Source organism: Gorilla gorilla, chromosome 19 (assembly GCF_029281585.2).
Source record: "Gorilla gorilla gorilla isolate KB3781 chromosome 19, NHGRI_mGorGor1-v2.1_pri, whole genome shotgun sequence".
NCBI lineage: Eukaryota > Metazoa > Chordata > Mammalia > Primates > Hominidae > Gorilla > Gorilla gorilla.
This window is the reverse complement of record NC_073243.2, coordinates 30,214,444-30,222,596: the sequence shown is the minus strand read 5'-3', so window position 1 is coordinate 30,222,596 and position 8,153 is coordinate 30,214,444. Positions and strand designations below refer to the sequence as shown.

General features: G+C 41.0%; 1 long non-coding RNA gene across 1 annotated transcript in view; it reads right to left on the bottom strand.

Annotated features, from left to right (window-relative positions):
* The window catches only part of LOC129527921 (uncharacterized), a 122,418-nt gene that overhangs the window by 20,739 nt on the left and 93,526 nt on the right, over positions 1 to 8,153 (bottom strand). The gene's annotated exons all lie outside the window — the stretch shown is intronic.

The window sequence follows — 8,153 nt, the reverse complement described above, 5'->3', positions numbered from 1 at the left end:
AATTTGCATTCATATGGGATGAATAGCAGTATACATTCATGGTCTTGCCCCAGAGATATGTTAATTATCTTTCTCTCTGTCCCTATATTGTCTGAAAGGATCTGGGCCATCTGGACATTCTATAGATGACCACATTCACCCATATTGCGGACATCATGTAAGTTGGCCCTGATATGCAAGAAGTGGTAAAACACATGCACTCTAGAAGGAGAGAGAGAAATTCTAAAAATATTTAGAGTCCTGATACATCAGTTAAATATTTATGGACCCTGTATTCTGGCACAAAATGAGTCATCCTTTCTAATGTAAATGACAGGCTATTGCACCATGTACCTCTTACCACTGAGAAAGCAGCACAGGGCTTAGGTGGCCTCTTTGGGTTTTAGACACAGCATACTACACTCTTGAGAATACTACTCTGACCCATTTATTTGGTAATGCTGATGTTTTAAGTGGACCTAAAGCAAAAAAGGGCTCTGAGGCAGGTCCAGCCTGCACTGTGAGCAACCCTGCCACTTGGGATGCTTTATGGAGTTTTTAGCAAGTCCCAATAGAGAATTCATAGGGTTTCCTATGATTTCCTAGGTTCTTGAGCAAAAGAATACTATCTGCAACTTAGACATATATGCTATTAAAACCACACGCATGTGTGCACACACATGCTCAAACTCATCTGCTACTGAGCCCTGACAGAGACACCATGAATTACCATAAGACATCAAATGGCCGTGGAGTCAGAATTGCACATAATGAACTGGAGACTGTCAGACTCATCAAGTCATAAAATTGGGGCGGCCACTGCAAGACAGGAGTGGTATATTCTGGATTGAGCTGGACAAGGTTCAGAGAGTACGGGTGGCCTAGACATCAGACCTCATGTCAGTTTCCTCTATTATATCAATGCCTCTCGCACAGCTCACACCTTTCATCTCAAGAATCATTCTCTATGTTCAGAAGGCGGAGGAGAAAATCTCCTGTACTTAATACATAAATGGACTCAGATCGGTAGGTTTGTATGAACTGGAGATGAACTTCTTCACTCTAGCCCCACTTAGAGGTGGCCGTGAAAAACAAATGAGAAGAAAACTTATCAGTGGGCAGAGCTTCAGGTCATGCTCACTGCCATCTGCTTTGGGTGGAGGGAGAAATGACCTGAGATTAGAATATATATGGACTCAGGACCAATGCAAATGGCTTAGCTGGTTGGTTAAGGAAGTGGGAAAAGCAAGATTGGAAGAGAAGACAAGGAGATCTGAGGAAGAGTTATGCAGATGGACATGTGGGAATGGACATCAAGTGTGATAATCCTTGTACTGCATTTTATGCCCACCATAGAATATCCACTGAAGAAGAGGCACCAACACCCAACTGGAAAGGTTGATGCAACCAGTTAATGGCAGCCAACCTCGTCCCCTGACCACTCCATTGTTTAGTAGTGAGTGGGGTTGCCATTACAGTAGAAATAGAGGCTATACATCTGTCTAGCAACACTGGCTTCCTCTCACCAAGACCAAGACTTGCCAGGTTGGACTTCAACTGTTTAACATCCAACCTGCCAGTAAAAGAAATCAAATTGAGCAACTACATGGTACCATGACATCAGTAAGACCAACCAGCTACTACTGTTGGCCATTCAGTTACACCAGATCCCTTCTTCTCTGGAAATAGCAATTCATCTTAATCACAATTGGTATGTATTCTGGATACCAGTTTACCTTTTCTGCCTGAAGTCGCTCTGCCAGTACCATTATTCCAAAGGCTCACGGAGGGCTTGATCTTCCAACATGTAATCTTGCATAGTACGTCCTCAGTCCAAGAGACTGGCAAAGAGTGGCACAGCAGTGGGCACGTGGGCATGGTATTTGCTGGTCTTACCACATATTATACCATGTAGAAGCTACCAGCCTGGTAGAACAGTAGAATGTCCTTTGGAAAGTGCAGCTGAGGCCTCAGCTTTGAGATGACACCCTCTAAGGATGGAGATTTAAAAATGTTTGGAGTGCGTCTCCAATTGGAAGCTCCAATAGCTTCCAATAGCTATTGGAAGCAGTATTATTCTAGCAAACACATGGGTCCAGGAACCAAGCAGCAGACTTAGGAGAGCCTCCTATGACTTTCATTCCAAGAGGCCCTCTTAAGGAACTTGTGCTTCCTGCCCCTGAGTGTGAGTCTCAAGTTCTGGTTCTCAGAAGGCCTGTGCTTCCATCAAAGGACCCAGTAAACATCATGCTGAACTTTAAATTGCATTTACCACATGGTCACTTTGGGTTTCTCATGCCAATAGACCAGCAATTAAAGAAAGTAGTTACCATGTGTCTTGTGAGGGGCTATAGCCTAATCATCATGAAGAGGTAGAATTGTGATTAAACAAGGCAGGCAGGGAAGTGATCCACTGGGGTACCTCTGGGCACTCTCATGCCCAATTATAACTACAAACAGGTATAGAGAAGGAAAACGATAAAATCAAGTAAAGCCTTGAGATCAAGTACAGGAGCAGGGGTATGATTTATGCTGTTCTTATCAGTTTCCCCAGGATTTACGACCAAGCAGGATCATGGAGAAGCTGTATCCAGATGGGGGAGAACTTAGCGCCAGAAGCACCCATAGGGCTGAGAGCTAAAGGAGTGGACTGTAGTAGTTGCTATTGGTACTTATGCCACATTCCCCTTACTACCCAGCAAACCCACCCCTCAGCCCCTGCAAGTACTGTGGCTAATGGTTCACACCTGCAACTGTCCCTATCTTCCTTCTTTTGCTACTACTGTGTAGCTGCTTATGCTGCTGTTGACCCTAATGTGTTGCAACTTTAAGGAGAGTCACTTTCCTCTACTGCTGACCCCTACTTCTAACTATTCCCTAGCATCTGGGAAGAGACCCTGGTCTCCCTGACTGCTCAGTCACAATCACAGTAGTAACTGAATTTCACTACTACTACTAACTAAATTTCAGCTGAATTAAGGGAAGATGTTCCTCCTCACTCACTGGATATGGTCTACATTCCACAGCATAGAAAACTCACTCCCAAACTTCAACAGTGTCCTGATAAGGTGTGGCATGGTCAGCCTCTCAGCAACACTGTTAATCCAGGTACTCCAGCATCAAATTCAGTTCAATTCCTGCAAGTCTATCCTCTAGCACAGTGGTCCTTACTGTCTCACTTAAAGCTTCTGCATGGCTCTCAAACAAAGTGGTTGGGGGTCCTATCCTTTAACGAGGAGGAGCAGTCCACTTCTACAGGCCCAGACAATTCAAGGCTCTCCAGGGCGCCCACCCAGATGTCCTCTCCAGAGTCTCAGTATCCCACCCTATAAAGACCTAGACTTTAGTTTAGGAGACTTGCTGGGGCTGATTCGTCAACCTTTTCTCAAGTTCTGGTGCTCTTACAGATAGATCGTGAGCCTGGTTCTCAGAATGACCAGCCCTCCAAATATAAGAGAGAAGCATTTCTTTAAAGGATGCCAAATAGGTCCTCTGGTGTTTACATTTTACTTTGAATTTTTGATGATCACCCTAAACCTCTCATTTTCTCTCTTCAAAGCCTCAGTGGTGTTCAGCCACCCAGTTCCTCAGTTCTTATAATTACCATTTCCCCCATGCTGCTCCACTCCCAGAGAAAGTGCACAAGCAGGGGCATATCCTTCTGCCTGTGTCCCAGCCCAGAGGCTGAGAAATCTTGCTCTAGCAAGAGGAGCCTGTCCTCCCAGTCGTAATGTGGCTTTCCAATAAAAGTCTGGCTATAAACATAAATCTCTCTCTCAAGAACAAGCTATATATTTAAGGCACAGGGCAATTTACATCTAATTTAAAGAAAGCAAGTCTCTAATTCTGTGTTAATCTTCTCCCTAAAAATGTTTTACCTAGTTCACGTAGTTGAACTGAAACTTAATATTGCTCTATCTGAAATTATCTACATTTAAATTAGTTCACCGATTCTAGAGAGCATTGGTTACATGTTTGTTTCACAGCTATGCCACAAGAGGGTTTGTCTTCCCTAAAGATAACTTCTATCTTCCATCTTAAAAATGAGGCGAGAACTTGCAATGGCCCCAAGGACAGTTTTCTAACTTTGAAAACATAAAGATACAGCCTCTATCAAGTACCTGTTCCATTTAAAGATCAATGCATGCGTATAGACAAATTGTTACACCAAAGAAAACAAACACTACCCAAAGCTAATTACTCTTAACACGTTGATATATTTCCCACCGATAATGTTTGCTCAGAAGACACACATCAGAATGGATGCGTTTTTAAAAATCTCAAGGAGATAATTTATATTATTTATATTTTGTAGTTGCAGTGTGAATTATTTTTGTGTGTAAGTTATTTAGAAGGTTACTTCAAGGTTTTTATTTCTGTGGCTTAATAATTTGATCATTTTTAGTTTTATTTTATTCTGGTAAGAAAAAAGGATGAGAGGAAAGGCTGTACCGTTCATTTATTGTTTTCGGTTTTTTAATTTGAGATTTTTTTTGTAACCTAAAATGCTCAATTTAAAAAAATGTATTCTATAGATGGTGAATGTTGAGGTTTATTGCTCATTCGTAAGAGGTATCCATGCTACTTATTGAGTAGATTTTGTAGTTTCTATATAGATACTTCATCATTGCTTGTTTGACCTATCATGAATAGTGATATATCTTAATATCCTCAACTATTACTGCATGACCATTTTTCAGAGGTTTTGTTAAATCTTCCTTGCTGTTTTATTCATCTCATACATGTTTGTACCACTCATCAAAAGAAGGGAACTTTTGCTCCCTTCAATATTTTTGTCTTGAAGTTGGTGTTTGATATTCTTGCTTGTACTTCTCCTTCCTTTTGTTTGATTTTGATTGATGTATCTTTGTCTAATATTTTTCTCTTCACGTTCTGAACACCTTTGTTTTAGATGTTCTCTTGTGGACAGTAATTGGCTAAATTTTGAAAAAAAACCAAAAAAATAACAACTCAAGAGTCTTTGCCTTTTAAGAGCCGTTTAACTTCAGCTCTGACTACCACAAAAGGCCTATTTCATGTTCTAACATATAGTTTTATACTTTTTAAATATTGTTTTATGCTGTTTCATTTGTGACTCCTATTTGCTCTATAAACCATGTTTTCTTTGCTTTTACTTTCTTTAATGTTTATCTTTTAATGTTTCAAAAGCCTCTGGCTGCACCTTGACTAATTCTCAGAGTCAAGAAGGAAAGGATCTTTTGAGTACACAATCCTCCATGCTCTCCTCTCTCCACATCTCAGGCTTTGTTAATATTAGCTGACGTTTTAAACTCAGATTTTTTTCATAGAATCATGAATTTTACATTATTTTAAAAGGAGCAGATGTTTTGATTTTAGATTCATTTTACAACTAGATTTACATTTATCCTGGAGAGAACAAGATAAATATGAAGGATGTTTATCTAGATTTGGAGCTGAATCCTGTCAAATTTAATGCAAAGTCTCCATTTTTCAGTTTGTAATATTTTAGTATCTCTCAGTTAGTTGGAGATAATCTTTAAATAATTGTTTCCTATGGATTTTTTTGGAGTTCTTGTTTAATACCTACATCTTTTTTTATCACTTCCATTGATAAAAGACGACTTGTATCTCAACAGTTTTTGCTCCAAACTGTGACTGTTGCTCCACTACCTTGTGGGATTGATACTGCAGATGAGAAGTTAGAAGATAGCCTCTAATTTGCTTTCCCTTTTCTACATAACCCTTTCTCTTTTTTTGAGACGGAGTCTCGCTCTGTCACCCAGGCTGGAGTGCAGTGTCGCGATCTTGGCTCACTGCAAGCTCCGCCTCCTGGGTTCACGCCATTCTCCTGCCTCAGCCTCCCCAGTAGCTGGGAGTATAGGCGCCCGCCACCACGCCCGGCTAATGTTTTGTATTTTTAGTAGAGACGGGGTTTCACCATGTTAACCAGGATGGTCTTGATCTCCTGACCTCGTGATCCACCCGCATCGGCCTCCCAAAGTGCTGGGATTACAGGCGTGAGCCACTGCCCCCAGCCTCTACATAGCCCTTTCTTTTTGCTGAAGTATTTTTTAGGTATATTGATCCTTTTAATTTAAACAGTATTCCAAAATTAAATGAACATGTTCATACTATTTTGCCTAAAACAGCATGGGAATTGCAATCCATACACAGAGGTCATTTTTTTTTTTAACCTTGGCCAGTGAAAGGTTGATTTGTATTTTTTCTTTGATAATTGCTTATGCTTTATTTCTCCCCTTGATCTTTACTCCTGGTCTTTCATCTCTGTTATTTCCTTTCTTAGTATTTCCTTTCAGACCTTTCCCTCTGTATCCTTAAGCATGGATTTAATGTGTTTTGCAGCATCAACTGTCTTCTCCCTTTTTTTATTTTTAACTTTTCAAATGATAATTCGAGGAGGTTTTCATCCATGGAAGCTCCATTCTACAAGTCTGACATCTTTGCTCCACTGTTCCCCTGATCCTCCTGATCTTCCAGCCTTGTGGAGAAATAGAATTGGCTTTGGGGTCCCATCTGTGCTCTGCCCACTCCTGCGTCCTTGTCCTTCCTTTCCTTAGCCAGGCTCTTTCTCTTAGGATGTATTGCACCATGGCCACTTGTCACCACTGTATGCCCACTGTTCATGGAGATTTAACCTCCAAATAGATTTTAGAAAGACAGGAGGTGGAGTGAAGAGAGAGAGAAGGGAACAACTGCACTCTTGGTGTCTCAAAAGAAGTTTCTCGGGTACTCTCCATTGGGGTCCTCAGAATTCTGGTTTGCACCAGTCCTGGATTGCTTTCTCTTTTTCTTTTGAGACAAAGTCTCACTCTGTTACCCAGGCTGGAATGCAGTGGCATGATCTCAGCTCACTGTGACCTCCACCTACCGGGTTCAAGCAATTTTCCTGCTTCAGCTTCCCAAGTACCTGGGACTACAGGTATGCACTACCATGCCCGGCTAATTTTTGTATTTTTAATGGAGACAGGGTTTCACCATGTTGGCCAGGCTGGTCTCCAACTCCTGACCTCAGGCGATCTGCCCGCCTTGGCCTCGCAGAGTGCTGGGATTACAGGCATGAGCCACTGCACCCAGCCCAGCCCTGGATTGCTGATGGCATATTTCCCTCTCCCTTCAGGGTCTCCTTCTCACCAGATGAAGGTTCTTCTCAATCCATCTTCACCTGCCTCATCACTCAAGTTTTCCTCCCAGACTCAGGCATGCAGTTGCCTGCTAGTCACAGGAAAGTCCACCTTTTGAAACCATCCACTCTGCCATCTCCGGTATCTCCCGAGAATCTTTGAGAAACTGCACCAGGGGCTGCTGCTCAGATGCCCTTTTAGAGTTGGAGTGTGGTTACTGTTCTTTACACAAAAAAATGAACAAACAATATCAAACTAGCTGTGAAGAAAAGTATGAAGGATGTAGGAGGTATCCCATAGGAAGTAAAACTTAAAAACCAAGTTACTGGAAAGGCAAGGGTGATGTTGGTCCTCAGGAATAAATGCAACCAGGGACTTCAACACTGCTACAATTCTTCATCATTACCTATATTTATGTGACATTTCATTCTGTCTCTATCTCCTCTCTCCTGTTCTTCTCTCTCTCTCTTCCTCTCTCCCTCCCAATTCTGAATCAATCAATTGTAGCCAAGGAATAAGCTTATCTTAAAAAATGTAACTCTCCATAGAAACCATGTGTTCAAAGTGGAGGAATAAAATTTGCTGAGAAAGAAAAGTTTGCATTTTTAGAATAATCATGGGGAGAAAATGGACAGAAAAAACAATCAAACAACCAACGACCAAATAACTGAATAAAAAAAAAAACGTGTCCACTACATCATCCTCTGTTCTTGTTCATTAAAAATTTAATGATACATACATACATGCTTTAAAAACTTACAGCATTACAGTAGTGATAATGAAAATCAGCAGTCCCAAGTCTTATTCCTTCCCTGTACCCTGCCCCCTAAGACAACTGCTTTCATCTTTTAGCCAATTTTTCTAGTCTAAACCTCCATATTACCAAATACTATATTGGCACTGCTATATTTCTCAATATCATAATTATAGACATTATTAAATTTTTAATTGAAAGTGAACATCCAATTCTTTTACATACTCACATACGCTTATTGTCCTTTCTCTACTCTCAGTATAGCTAAATCATGCTTATTGGCAAATTCAGAAGTT